At 34.1% G+C, this 15,952-nt stretch overlaps 1 non-coding gene across 1 annotated transcript; it reads right to left on the bottom strand.

Annotated features, from left to right (window-relative positions):
* Window positions 1–15,227: 15,227 nt before the first annotated feature.
* Window positions 15,228–15,334, bottom strand: LOC141662327 (small nucleolar RNA R71). The gene has a single exon (XR_012550448.1). It is a non-coding gene; the product is annotated as a small nucleolar RNA R71 (small nucleolar RNA).
* Window positions 15,335–15,952: the final 618 nt, after the last annotated feature.

The raw sequence follows: 15,952 nt of genomic DNA, 5'->3' as shown, positions 1-15,952 counted from the left end.
TTCTAACGTCCCTGTTAGAGCAATAAGGTCAGTTAATGGAACAGAATTCAAGAATGCACTTCTAAATGGATTCTGTACAGACAAAGGGATTACCAGACAATTTTCAGCTCCTAGAACCCCTCAGCAAAATGGAGTGGTAGAAAGGAAGAATCGTACATTGATTGAAGCTGCAAGAACGATGTTAAATGAATCAGGTCTTCCAATGTACTTTTGGGCTGAAGCTGTCAATACTGCATGTTATACTCAGAATCGAACTCTAATCAACAAAGACTTCATGAAAACTCCTTATGAGATTTTGAATGAACAGAAACCTTCTATCAAATACTTTCATGTATTTGGTGCCAGATGCTTCGTGCTCAAGGATGGAGATGATCGTCGTGGTAAGTTCGAGGCAAAGGTATATGAGGGTATTTTTGTTGGATATGGAAGAAGATCATATAGAGTGTATATCATTGATCAACACAAAGTAACTGAAAGTGTCAATGTTACATTTGATGACACTAAACTCCCTAGTATCCAAACTGAAGATCCTTCTGAGAAACTGAAGTTTGATGATACGTCAGATTCAGAGTCAGAACATGGTCAAGAACCTGAGATTGTTGCTGTTGAAGAACCTGTTAATCCTGATAATACTCAAGGTAATAGTGATGGAAACTCTGGAAACAATGGAGATACCACTGCTACTGACGGAGAATCTTCAAGTCAACATGGCAACAACTCAGGGGGAGATGCTGAAGGATCATCTAGTAGGACACAACATCACAATGAATTTCAAGGCGAATCATCAAGATCAAATCTTCCAAGACAGACTGTCTGGAATAAAGCTCACCCTTTTGAGTTGATTATTGGTGATCCAGATGTTGGAGTCAGAACTAGACGTGCTACTCAAAATGAGTGTCTGTTCTCAGGATTTCTTTCTGAGATGGAACCTAAGAAAATTGAAGAAGCACTAACTGATCCAGATTGGGTGATTGCTATGCAAGATGAACTCAATCAGTTTGAAAGTCAACAAGTCTGGAAACTGGTACCTAGGCCTGTACACAAGAAAGCTGTTGGTACAAGGTGGGTATTCAAGAATAAACTAGATGAAGATGGTGTGGTTACAAGAAACAAGGCAAGACTGGTAGCTAAAGGGTATTCTCAAGCTGAAGGTATTGATTATGATGAAACCTATGCTCCAGTGGCTAGACTTGAGGCCATCAGGATATTTCTGGAATTCGCAGCATTTTCAAACTTTAAAGTTTATCAAATGGATGTCAAGAGCGCCTTTCTGAATGGAAAGCTGGATGAAGAGGTATATGTAGAGCAACCTCCTGGTTTTGAAGATCCAGATCATATGGATTTTGTCTTCTTTCTTTTCAAGGCTATCTATGGGCTAAAACAGTCACCAAGAAAATGGTATGACACTCTCTCTGAATTTCTTATTGAAAATAGCTTTATTAGAGGTGTCATAGACAAAACTCTCTTTTCTAAAAAACATAAGAATGATACTATATTAGTCCAAGTCTATGTGGATGATATAATATTTGGGTCTACTAATGATAATCTCTGTAAGAGATTTGCTAAGTTAATGCACAGCAAGTTTGAAATGAGCATGATGGGAGAGCTGAAGTTCTTTCTTGGATTACAAGTAAATCAAAGGTTAGATGGAACATTTATTTGTCAATCCAAGTATCTCAAGGAACTCCTCAAAAAATATAATCTAGAGGATTCTGCATCAGCAAGGACTCCATCAACTACAGCTGTCAAGCTTGGACCATGTGAAAACTCCATTAAGGTAGATGTCACAAGCTACAGAGGTATGATTGGCTCGTTACTCTATCTTACTGCGAGTAGACCAGATATTATGTATGCTACATGCCTATGTGCAAGGTTCCAAGCGGATCCTAGAGATATTCATCTCGTTGCTGTTAAACGAATCTTAAGATATCTTAAGGGAACACCAAATCTGGGTATTTGGTACCCTAAAGAATCTGATTTTAACCTTGTCGGATATACAGATTCAGATTATGCAGGAAGTGTTGTTGATAGGAAAAGCACCTCAGGAAGTTGTCAATTCTTAGGAAGCAGGCTAGTCTCATGGTACAGCAAGAAACAGCAAACAGTTTCCAACTCAACGGCCGAGGCTGAATATATTGCTGCTGGAAGCTGCTGTGCTCAGATCTTGTGGATTAGGAACCAACTATGAGACTATGGCTCTGTATTGAACAAGATTCCTATTTTATGTGACAACACAAGTGCAATAGCCATCACCAACAACCCTGTGCAGCACTCGAGGACAAAGCACATTGACATCAGGTATCATTTTATTAGAGAGCACGTCATGAATGGTACTGTTGAACTATTTTGTGTTCCAACAGAAGAACAAATAGCAGATATTTTCACTAAACCACTTGACGAATCCACATTTACCAGATTAGTTGGTAAATTGGGCATGTTAAATAGTTTTTGTGATTAATTTAATTAATATCTGAAATCTGTTCTTGAATGAATTTACAAATGAATTTTTCATAAATGAAAAATTCATTTGCAAATTTATTTTATCATTTTATCATATTTCTTGCTTATTTCTATGTAATATATATTATCTTATCTATGTTATTTACTCTACTTGTTAATTTAAAATATCTCAGAATATTTTATTTCCTCTAAAAATATTTTTCTATGAATTTTATTTGCTAAAATTCAACAGAAATCTATTTTTGGAATAAAAATAATTAATTCTGAAATATTGTCTTTATTTTCTGTAAAAATTTTAAGTATTTATTTCAGTTTTACTATTTTGTAATATAGTTTCAGTACATAAATAGAAGTCTGTTCCTTTTATTTTATTTTGTTTTCTACTGCAATGACAATCGGCAAGACAATTGAATTGTCTTGCTGAAAATCATTTCAGTACTTATATATATATATATACTTATTTTCATATTAATTCTGTGTGAAAACCTTTTATTTCCAGAATGACAATCGGCAAGACAATTAAAATTGTCTTGCTGAAAGTCATTTGCGAATATAATTGATTATTTCAGTTTAGTTTTATACTGGCAAGACAATCGGTATGACTATTGATTGTCTTACCAGTTATAAACATTATATATATATCTATTTTATTTTATTTTGCCTGGTATGACAATCGGTATGACTAACAGATTGTCATACCAGTTATAATTTTAATACTTATTCGTGTATTTCATTTCCTTCTTTTTGCCTGGTATGACAATCGGTATGACAATCCCGGATTGTCATACCAGCTGTTATATAAAGGCGTTTGGTGTATTGTTTTTAAACCATTTCATCAGTTCACTTCATTTCAAAAAATTGAACAATTTTTCTCTCCATTTTCTCTCTTCTCTCTCTTCGAACCAAACCAAACCTGTTATTTCCTTGCTCGAGTTTTTACTCAGCAAACTTAATCATCACTTTAGTGATATATACATATAAGTATATACATAAACAAGTGCTGTTGAATTTTCTGTAAATTCAGTTTGCCCCTTCAATTCCATTTTAATTTTAATTTCTTATTTGTGTCTTTTGGTGTGTCAAAACTGTGTTAGTGATTTAAGAATTTTAACGAGATACATTTCTGTCTAAATTTTTCGATTATAATTAATTTAATTCGAATTATTAAATTAATTTAATTAATTCGAATTTTCTTAATATTATTCTTAAAATTCTGAAAAGCTTGTGTCTTATTATTATTTTATAAAAAATGGCTCTCAATTTCCAAATTGTCGCGCATAATCTAGTTGGTTATTTCAATCCGGAAAAATGTGATGTTGAAAAATTTAAGCCTTGGATTAGATTTTTAAATGATCATTCGATTGTTAGCTCTGCTATTAAATCAAATGTGATTTTAAACGTCGATCTACTTAGACTGATTTGCACAACTTCTACTGTGGCCGATGATTCAAAATCTTTTTCATTCACCATCGCAAACACACAGTATGTAGTTGATGAAACAGTCGTCAATCGTGCGTTAAATTTTCCACTAGACAATTTCTGTAATTTACCCTCTGAAAATGATATCACAAATTTTTTCAATGCTATTCACTATCAGGGGGTGATCAATTTAACCAAACTTTCTAAATCAAATTTGGTGTCTGAATGGGATATATTCTTCGATACACTTTCCAAAGTGTTTGCCAACTGCACAAAATCTAATTTTCATAACATTACTTCCACCCTGCAGTATATTGGTCTTGCGGTTGTTTTCAATCAAAGGATCAATTTTGGCAAACTACTTTTTCCCATTCTCTTGAGACGTCTAACTTCTGCTTTACGTGATCATTCTACAAATCGTAGGGTATCATGTTACTATGCTCGTTTTCTTATGCTCATAGCAGATCATCTACTCACCCCTGAACACAAAGCACTTTTTGCTAACTCTGCTGTAACCGAACCCCCACCAGTTAGCAAAAAGATTTACACTCGCCAAGACACAACCTTCAAATTTATGCAAGTACCAGTACTTGTATCTGCTTTCATGGCCAATTATATTCCCTTGCCTATTTTTAATCTTCCCGGCCATGAACAGCAACCTCAACCTCCAGTGGTTCAAGCCACCCAGGCTCTTCCATTACAGGTAGTAACTCCTCACTCTCTCTCTCACTCTCTTCCTACTTCTGTTAACAGACCCTCAGTGGTTGATAGGGCTGACCATGAAGTTGTAGAACCACAGCTTCAATCCCAGGTCATAGAGCCAAACACAGAGTCTCATTTTATCTCACCCTCTCCCCCACTGTCTAAAATGTTACCCAGAAGATTATTAGGAAGTAGTACAATGTCAAATATGAGTGAACCCTCAGCTCTGCCTCCTCCTAAGAAAAGAAAAACCTATTCTGAGGCATCTGAAAGCTCATCCTTGTCCTCCCAACAGGACATGGACTTTGAAATGGCCAATGAACAGTTACTAGAGGCATTCTCTCAACAGGATGCATCTATTGAAATTCGCCATCGGGCCATGGCATCTTGTACTGAGTCAAGCACAATTCCATTACTCACAATGGAACCATACACTTCCCCAGATAATACTCAGGACACCCAGCGAGGAGTGCACGTAGAGTCGGTTACAGTGCCTGCCATAGTTACGGCAGAAGAGCAGTCACATGCTTCAGAGGGAAAATCTGACTCTCCGCCATCTTTAATAGAGTCATTTTCTCCCCTCCCAGATCCAACAACTCTGGCTCCCTTATGGGATTCTCCACTCGCAGATTTATCTGGAGAAAGTGGAGGGCAACTCGGTCAATCTATCCCTGAAGCAATTCAGACATCTATTCCAAAAGATTTGATAGCATTGACTGAGGATCGGGACTCGCGAATTCCCATTGCACCACCACTGACCTCTCTTGAAGAGGCTAGGGTGATTTTTAATGCAGGTACACAAGAACAGCAATTGGAAGACTCCTCACGAGCAATCATATTGAGAGAAACACATGCACGTGAGATGAGTGAACCAAATACGAGTGAACTTCAGGTGAGAGCACACACAGACACTGATACTGTCAACCTGTTAGCTCAGATTGCTGCCCTGAAAGAAGAACTTGCTAAAAGTCAAGCTGAAGCTCAAGCATTCAAAGCACAAGTGGTTGAACGGTCTTCTTCTTCCACCTCTGTCGACAATCAGCTTGCAATCATAAGGAATGACATCTCAGATTTAAAGACTACTGTAATACCAAAGCTCAATTCTATTCAGGACACTCCAAATTTATCAGCTGATGACATATCCAACTTCTGCTCCCTACATACAAGAATGACTTCTCTTGAAGACCTCGTTGAGATGAATCATTCACTGGACAACTCAAGATTTCTAAAGATAGAGACGGGCATGGAACATCTAAATGAAGGCATGAAGCACTTATATTACATGATCAAGAATTCTCATTGCCCTAATGAAGAACAAAGAGCTTATTTTGAAGGACCGTCTGGTGGAGGATCAGGCTCTGGAAGTGGTGGAGGTTTCAAAGGAAAGTCAGTAGAGGATCCCTCAACTAAGGGGGAGAAGAAAGGGAGTAGTTCCAAAGGGAAAGAAAAAGATACTTCTGCTGGAGATAAAGGAAAGGCTGATGATGCCTACTACAGTGGAGAACAGGATGACTTCGATATTTTTGACATTCCCACTGAACCAGTTCAGGAAGATAAAGATGGGTTATTTGAAGCTGAAGAAGAAAGTGATTTTGAAGATTGGGAAGAAGAAGATACAGTGGATCCTAGGTTTGAGAAAGAATTTCAGAAAGAGCAGTCAGAGATGCAAAGAAAAGAAGCTGAACTCAAGAAGGTCTCACAGATCATTGATAGGAGAAAAGACATACAAAGAACAGAAACTCTTCAAAAGCAACGTCTTCATGACATTAAAGCTCAAGAAAGGAGAAGAGATGTCAGACTGAAGATTGGTGGAAAGTGGGATGAAGCTAGGAGAGTACTCGATATGCCTCAGCTTTGCACTAACAATGATAGGCAGTTCTTACATCTTTTTGACAAGCTGGAAATCTCAAATCCTAACAATGACATGTACATGAATGCTATCAAGACTGAAGTCTCAAGGATCACAGCTGCTTTTGATAGATCCCTAAATGAGATGAGCATTTTTGTATATTGTCAGAGTGAAGGATCATTCAAAGTGTCACTTCATCTATTTGAGAATCGTTCGTTGTCAGAGATTTGGGTTCTTTTAAACAAAGTGAAAAGAAGCTCAGAGTTGAATGAAGTTCTTCGGGAAAGGCTTAAAGAGTTTGCCAGCAGGGCTAGTCCTCAAGTGGTCAACAATCCTCATCAAGTGAGATTCTTTAAGTCTGATTGTCTTCAAATCTGTCAGCTAGATGTACAATCTCTTAAAGACTACTCAGCTAAGCATCTGGTCTGGATGGAACATCATTTGAGAACTGCTGGATATTCATCCATGTTGAAGTCTCAAGCTGCTGACTTGATTCAAGCTTATTGTGAGATAATGTTAAAAGGTACAATCAACTCAAGAATAAGTTGAAGACAGTTGGAGTTCAACCAGTCAGACCTGCAAGCTTCACTTCAGAAAAGGATCGTGTTTTTGACAAGGAATTGCTTCAAGATTTAGAAGAAGGTGAAGTCAGAAGAGAAGACAACTAAAGTCAATTAGCTCAAAACTCAATGTAATATGATTAGAGCGTTATGAATCAAGATAGTCTAATGTAGTTATATGTTCAGGCTAGAGGAACATCTATCTTGTATTCACTTGTAAATTTCATTTGGAATCTGGAAAATGTTAAATATAATCCAGAACTTTTCTGCTATTTACTTTACATTACTGTTTATATCTTTTTCTTATTTGTTAGTTGAGTTATCCTCTAGGTATTTGTTGTTATTGTCTAACAAGCAAATAGGGGGAGATTGAAAGGCATATGTCATAGCCTACTCGTTTATTCGAGTATTTAACTCAACTCAAATAAGAATGTAATAAGTAAATAGTGGATCAAGCATCAGAGAGATCTCACAAAGTAACATCTGTCAAAGAATAAAGAAACATTGTTCATCTGCAGACTTGAAGATTCACTGGAAGAAGTTCAAGAATTTGATCATGCCTCAGTGATGTAAATCAAGATCGTGGATTCAATCAAGTGACAGAGATCTCGTCAAGGTATCATTTATTACAAGGATTCAATCAGAACAACAGAGTCAAGACATGAAGAAACGTCACGAAAGTTAGTCACTCATGAACCAGACAGTACATCGAGTGTCAGCATTGAAGTGACGGAATTGATTCATAAGTCTCAGTGACTTTCAGAAGATTGTCAGAAGAATGGTTGCTGCTCAGCGTTAGTATTAATTCTCCATTAATTAATTAAGTCATATAATTTAATTAAGAAAATAAATTATATCTGCAAGGATTAATTTATTAATTAATTGAATTAAATTGATTAATTAATTTAGAATTAATATTAAGGAATTACAGAATTTTAATTGGTTTAAATCTATTTAAATTGAAACAAGACAATCTGGATTGTATTAATATGACAATCGGTATGACAATCAATAGTCATACCGAAAGTCATGCTAATTCATTTAATTGTCTTGTTAGAATTTTTATTAGATTAAAAATCTGTTATTAATCTTTGCAAGACAATCTGAATTGTACTTATGTAACAATCGGTATGACAATCAATTGTCATACCGAAAGTCATGCTGGTTCAAAGAATTGTCATTGCAGTTCATTCATCTCGGCTGTTTGATAAAAGAAGCAGAAGACTTTTTGTTTATGCAGCAATCAAACAGAACACACCACAAGAACAAAAAGAAAAAGCAGCAGAAAAATATTTCATCTATTCTGCAACTTCAAGATCAATTTTCTAGATTGTAAAGTTAAATCCAATCAACTAGAAATACTTATCTTGTTCTTGTATATCTATCTAGCGGATTAAAATCCCTAGAACTTAATCTCAAATCGCTTTTAGCATTTGATCTTTTAATTACAAAAATAGAAAAAGTTCATGTCGAATTTATTCTAAATTTGTAATAATTGATTTGAGATTAATCCCTTGTAACCGATACCGTAGTTGTAACACCTTTCAAGTTTAATAAAAGTTTTATTTAACTTGAATTTTGTTTCACAATTTTATTCCGCATTTTATTCGACGAAACGGTATTGTTTGCATTCAACCCCCCCCTTCTACAAACAAATTGGGACCTAACAGTATGGGAACTCTAATAGCCTCATATCAACTATGTATTTGAGTCTTTGGGGGTTCTTCAGTTTTGGTGGGCTTGGTTGGAGTTTCTGCTTCAGACATGATTGTTTCTGGATCTTAAACTGTTTGTGTATTAACAGATAGACTCTGATACCACTTGTTAGGTCACACACACTGTAGAAGGGGGTTGAATACAGTGTATAGCACAATCAAATCGAATTCAAAGAACACAAGTAACAGAAAATAAACTTTATTAAACTCTGTTACAATGTAGAACTGTTCTCTCTCTGTGATGAACAAATATCACGAGAGCTGCTAGGGTTACAATGAATAATATTCTCGATAATGATAAAACTTATAGTATAAACCCTATGTCTGTGTTTATATATTACACAATTACAAGATAATCGCTAATTGATATGGAATATAATTCTACTTCCTAAAATATATCAATCAGTTATCTTTTCTTCCAAGTATTCTATTCTTCATAAAATTCCTTTTTCATGCATATCTCTTCTTGCGTTTGTCTTGATCTTCTTTCCTTTCAATCAGCCGCCTTCCTTATCTGAATGTTTCCTATAAGTCCTGATATTATCTCCTGATAAATATCTCCTGAACCTTAAGTACTGATAACTTAAGTTCTGACTTCAGTATAAGTGCTGATTTCAGTTAAGTACTGATTTGTCCTGTTTAAGTAAGATCTGAAAACTAAACACAAATCATATTAGACATGACATTATCAAATATATCTAACATTATAAATCCGATAATTTGGATAAGTAAAATCACTTGACTATTCTGAACATAGAATAGCAGATGAGTATTTGCATAAACAGAATTATTTAATTCAGCGATATGTAAAACATTTATCTATTTTAAGCTGGGAATAAGGAAAGCAATACTTGCATCAAAAGATTTAAAATAAATATCACTTGAACAATAAGTGATGATAGGGATACTTGCCTTTGGGTTTTTAGCAGTTAGTCACACTCGTAAAGACACATCTATTCTGACATTCGGTCTCAAAACATCACCGCCTTTATTTTCAACATTTTACTGATATGTTGCTCCTGCGATTGCTAGAAGCCAGATACCCCAATACCATTTCATCTCATTCTTTATCCAACTTCTTGTCCTGATCAACTCGAATGATCCGTATCTATAATTAAAAGATATAACTTTAATCGCCTAAATGATAATCACTCGATGAACTGCGCATCAAAAGCCTATCGTCTACCCATACGATAGCCCACACATAAATATAATAGACAAACACAGGACTCTTGATCCACATATGCACATAATTCAGATAACACGTAAACACATAACTCATGTATTACATAATTCATATCACATATGACTCGGTTTGACAAAAGGTTCGACTCGGTACGTTTAAAACGAAAATCGGGTCAAAATATGATTTATCGATCAAAAATCAACTCAGAATGACTCGTAAAAGAAGCGACCTTTTGAAACAAAAGGATTTGGGTCTAGAAAGTATTTTTAATGAAAGCGGAATATTTTTCTGAGTCTGTACGAGTTCGTTTCGTATTAAACGGACGAACGATTTATTTATTATGAATTTTTGAACATTTTTTGGAATTAAAACGGGCCTCCGAATCATTTTATAACTAAATAATAGGGCTCGAACACCCGAAAATAATTTTATAAGAATTATCGAGCCTGGAAAATAATTTAAAATAATATTTTAAAGCAAGAACTATTTTTCGGAATTTTTAAATCAATAAAAATTAATTAAATTTAATTAAATAATCAATTAAAATTAATTAATAAATAATTAAATCAATTTTTCAATTAATATTTATATTAATTAATTAATTAAATAATTAATTATCAACTAAAATTAATTAACTAAATAATTTAGATTTATTTTGAAATTAAAAAAAATAACTTTTGAAATAATTAAATAATGAATTTCGGAATTTTCAAAATAATTAAACAATTACTGAAAATAATTATAAAAAGAAAATATAATTATTTTGAAAATAAATATAACAGAAATCATGTTTTTATAACTTTTTAAAACACAATTCTTATTTTTGAAAATTTTTAAAACATAAATCTAATTTTTATAAAGTTTGAAATTACAGGGACTAAATTACAAAAATTATGAAAGAAGGGTGATGAAACCGTAGTTTCACCACCTCTTTCTTCCCCCCGCCGCCGGCAGCCATGGCCGCCGCCACTGAGCTCGCGGGCGGTAACCTGCAACTACCCAGAACGGGTCAAAAACACAGGGAAACACGGACCTTGACCCCAGGAACCCATTTATGAAATCAAATCAGCCAAAAACATCGCGAAACGTCCGGGAAACTTCCCCGAAGTCCCTGACGCCGGCGAATGCCGCTTTACCGGCGAGGACGTTCCCGGTACCGCCCGTCTACTATATATATATACCAATCAACTCATTTTTAGACGATCTACAACATGGTATAATCAATTCCAACTTTTAATCTTAAACAAAGAAACACCTAAATTCTAATTAAGAACATTCATAACTATAAACCCTAATTTTATTTTTTCCAGAATTAAATTCATATTTGTACATGATGCAAACCTCAAATTCTAACATATTATATAGAAAAATGATCAGAAAATTATTCTCTATATGATTATAGCATCAAGTCATATCAACAACTTCACGAACAAATTTTCATACTTAAAATCTTAATAAATTTGAATTAAAACAAATAGATAGAGGATTACCTGAAATATTTGGGTTTGATTTGACGATTGATTATGATTCTATATTCCGAGAGCTTCGTTTTGATATATCGCACGCTTGAATCGGAGTTCGGTAACGCCTTCGTTTGCGCGTTTGATTTTCAGGAACGTATCGGTTTCTAGGGTTTTTCTCTGTATTTACTGGTTGCAAATGAATAAACGAAATAAATGAAATAAGAAATATGCTATTTATATTTACGGAATATTGGTTCGTTTTGGATCTTTGGATCGATAAATTAGTTTTTTAGCCGCTAAGTAACTACAAAAACGATACAATTTAATATCAGATTTGGATAATTATCAAAACCGAGCTTTTTATAAAACACCATATACGAAAATAATGTAAAAATATCCCGTCTCTCGAGAATACGGGTTTTGTTGATTTACCGAAATGATTATCGTATCGAAACTCTTGCGCCGGGCCACGCATGGGACAAACCGTAATCCGAATCGGAAAAGTCAAAACACGGAAAATATCCAGAATTACCAGATTAGGTTAGGAAGGAGTTTTCGGAAGAGTTTCGGGTTGTAAAAACGCAAAAACAGTTGAGGTCGGACGATTCCCGGCTTTATAAAATAATTTTGTAATTATTCATAAAATAATTAATAAATCCATAAATTATTAGAAAATCATATAACAATCCAAAAATTACCAGGAAAATATCATAAATATCTATATTTTATTCTGGATATATAGAAATTAGAATACTCAAAGAATATCACATATAAACATCCAAACATCAACTATAATTATCATATAATTCACTAAAATTCACATTAAATCACATAAACAATTCCAAATAATTATAATAATAATATTTAAAAATATGGAATATTACAGAATTTCAGCAAATCCGCTGCATTCGATTCAGAATCGTATCAAATACGATTCATATAATAAGAACAAACACAAAACATGTTTGTATTAGTATATATACATATTATATAATCATCATACGATTATACAACTCTCATGAATATCATATATTCAAAACATATACATATATACGCATATATAAACATAACAATAGGTAAAACATATAAAATCGCATACATAACAGTCATGGAATATTGTATACATGTTATCATCATAAAACCTATAAACAGATAAATGAATTAACCTTTTTTCGCAAGTATCTCAGATGCCATTCAAGGGTTTCGAGCACATAAACGAAACGGAAATAGTAATTAAAAAAGTGAAAAATGAGAATTTTCGAAACCCACCACAGGATCCATGCGAAAACTATATATTTAATTGGTAGATCAGATTTTTTATCTTAAGAAGCTTTAAAAAATGGTTAAATAATGGAAATCCAAAGATTGTTTAATCACCATCCATCACGCTCCCGCAATCCACGCTCTATCGATATCCACACGAATGCTTGAACTCAAGGATTGGATGTGTACTAGCACAAACTCGTTTCTTCTTGCTCTCTCCATCTTCTCTCTTGGTGGCTATGGTTTTAGTAAAATTCTTGCACACAAAATCAGCCACACAAGAGATATTATATAGAGAGTAGAAAAACAATTATAACTCTTAACTAATTAGGAGTTATTATTAATTCGAAATTCATATTTGTATAATTAATTAAGTCATACTTAATTAATATTATAAATAATTCGAACTACATTAATTTAATTTAAATCCAATTTAAATTAAAGAATCCTTCAAGCATTCTTTGTGTGTGATACTATAGGTTATTATTACATTGGCAACAAATTTTAAATCTAATCTAAAATCGTAAACAATGAGCGGCATCCGGTAATACATCATTGCTACCCAAGTAATAATAATTGAATCGGTGATTGATTACACCTTTCATGAATAATGTACAATTTAATATAAACTCTTTACCAAATATTATAGATTAAACTAGAGGCATGTAATGTGTCATCCTCATCATAGTTTAATCCAAGTTTCCTTGATCAATGGTAGACTATCATATCAAATCAAGATTTGAGTGTGGCCACACATTTTATAGTTTAGCTCACACAAGTGGCCAATAATATCACTCCTAAAATAGGAGGGTTAAATCCCATCTAGATCATTCATATTTCTCATACAATTATTAATATACCCAATGTCCACTTTTATCATTACCCGGTCAAGGATAACTTTTAATGGAATCTGTGTATATTAATTCTCGTATAGAAATATAATGACTTCAGGTCTAAGGACCATTACATCATTATCACTGTGATAATTACTTATGACACAACAGACATGTAAAATCTCACATCGAGTCTGTCCAGCACCATGTACATTTACATCTGCCTGTGTTTTTGACTTTAGTATCACTATACCTATGATCAATGAGATGTGATCATCGGTGAACAAACACACTAGTCTTAATGCATTATTATTGTCCCTTAATAATAATACTCGACTAGGGACCTTTAGGAATATTGATATTATTCTCATAATCTTATTTCTAAGTCACGTACTTAGAGATATATAATTTATATCATATTTCAAGGATATTTATTAATCTATCATTTCTATCGCAATAAATTAAGACTTAATAAATTATAAAAAGAATAATCGATGGAACATAGATATTAATAATCCAAATGTTATAAACTAAACCATTATAGTGTTGACTCCATGGCACAAACACTAACAATTCGAATACTCGAGTACTGCTCCCCACATTGTGATAACCTATTCCGTGTTTATATATTACACATCTACAATTAGTCCTCTTTCAATTATAAGATATGTTATAGTATAATTCCAAATCTTTCCATACATATCTAAATCAACTACGATCCTATAAATCAACACCTTCTGATTTATCTCGCAGTCCTGACTTATCATCCAAGTCATTCTTAACGGATAGCCTGATTAACGGATATATGTTGTAGCTTCAATGGATAATAATTTGTATATATCAACAGATGACTAAAAATTGCCAACAGATGATAATGAAGTTCCAACGGATAATCATTTCACAGCAGTTGATTATATCCTAATTGTTGGACAGATCTTGATTCTCGACTTAGCCAATTCTCAACAAGTTATATGTTCTACATGAAAGACTAAATGGAAAAATCCTCCTTGCATCATCAAGAGTCGCAAGTAACTTCCTTAGCACTCCTAGGTCGCATGTAAGGTTTATGAGAATAATAATCTAAGTGCTAATATCCATCTTGTGCGCAAGTAAGTTTATTGTGAAGCTCAAGGAGGCAAGTTACATCAAAATCCAAGTTGTATCAATTCAAGTACTTGGTCCTACTTAAGCCATGTAGTCCTTCTTTTCTCTCCTTCCTACCATCCTATATAACAAATAAATGCGTATTGTATTTATAACGACTCGTATATTTTGTATTATTTTAAAAGTGTAATTGTTAAATAATTAATTAAATAAAATATGTTTATTGGTTTTGACAGCTATGTGTTGGTTCTTATTAATTATTTGTGATTTATTGGTTTATATGATTGAATTGGGTAGTTGATTATTACGTTGCATTGTTTTATTTCACTTTTAAAAGTAATTTTATTTCCATTTTATTTACATATATATTTGGATTGTCTCTAAAATTGTTTTTATGATTTTATAGCACGACTCAGATGGCGCAGAACTCGGTTCAGTTTGGGGTTCTCCAACTGAAGATCCCAACATGCATATTAGAGATTTCATAGAGATCTGCAACACTTTCAAATTAACCTATGTCTATGAAGATGCTATTAAGTTGAGGCTTTTCCCATTCTCTCTTAGGGATAAGGCTAAATGCTGGTTGCATTATCTACCACCAGGCTCTATCACCAAATGGAAAGATCTTGCTCAGAAGTTTCTCACCAAATTCTTCCCTATGGCGAAGACAACTGCAATTAGGAATGCTCTTACTCATTTTGTGCCGCAATTAGGAGAATCTTTGTGTGAAGCTTGAGATCGTTACAAGGAGATGCTTAGAAAGTGTTCTCATCATGGGATGCCTGATTGGATGATCATTAACTGCTTTTATAATGGTTTGGGTGCGACTTCTAGACCCATGCTTGATGCAGCATAAGGTGGAGCCTTTTGGGCTAAGAGCTACGATGAAGCTTATAATTTGATTGAAATGATGGCTGCTAATGAATACCAGAACCCTTCTCAGAGACTAAATCAAGGCAAAGTAGGAGGAATTTTGGAGGTAGATGCAGCTACTGCTATAGCTGCTCAGCTTAAGGCTTTGACTATGAAGGTGGATTTTTTGGCTTATTATGGGGTTAATCAGAGCAGTAGTGTCTGTGAGCTTTGTGCTAGTGCCCATGAGACAGAGCAGTGTGCTATTTCTAGTCAATCAGCTCAGTTCGTGAGCAACTTCCAGAGGTCGCAGCAACCAGTTTCAGCCACCTATCATCCCAACAACCGCAATCATCCTAACTTCAGCTGAAGCCACACTTAGAATGCGGTTCAACAGCCTTATCAACAGTATGCATCAAAGCAATACAACCCACCTGTTTTCCAGCAACTGCAATATGCACCAAGACAACAACTCCAACTTCAGCAGCTACCACAATCTAATGAAATATCCGAGTTTGAGGAGTTGAGGCTCATGTGCAAGAACCA

This window comes from Apium graveolens, chromosome 5 (genome assembly GCF_009905375.1).
Source record: "Apium graveolens cultivar Ventura chromosome 5, ASM990537v1, whole genome shotgun sequence".
NCBI lineage: Eukaryota > Viridiplantae > Streptophyta > Magnoliopsida > Apiales > Apiaceae > Apium > Apium graveolens.
This window is presented reverse-complemented; position numbering and strand designations above follow the sequence as displayed.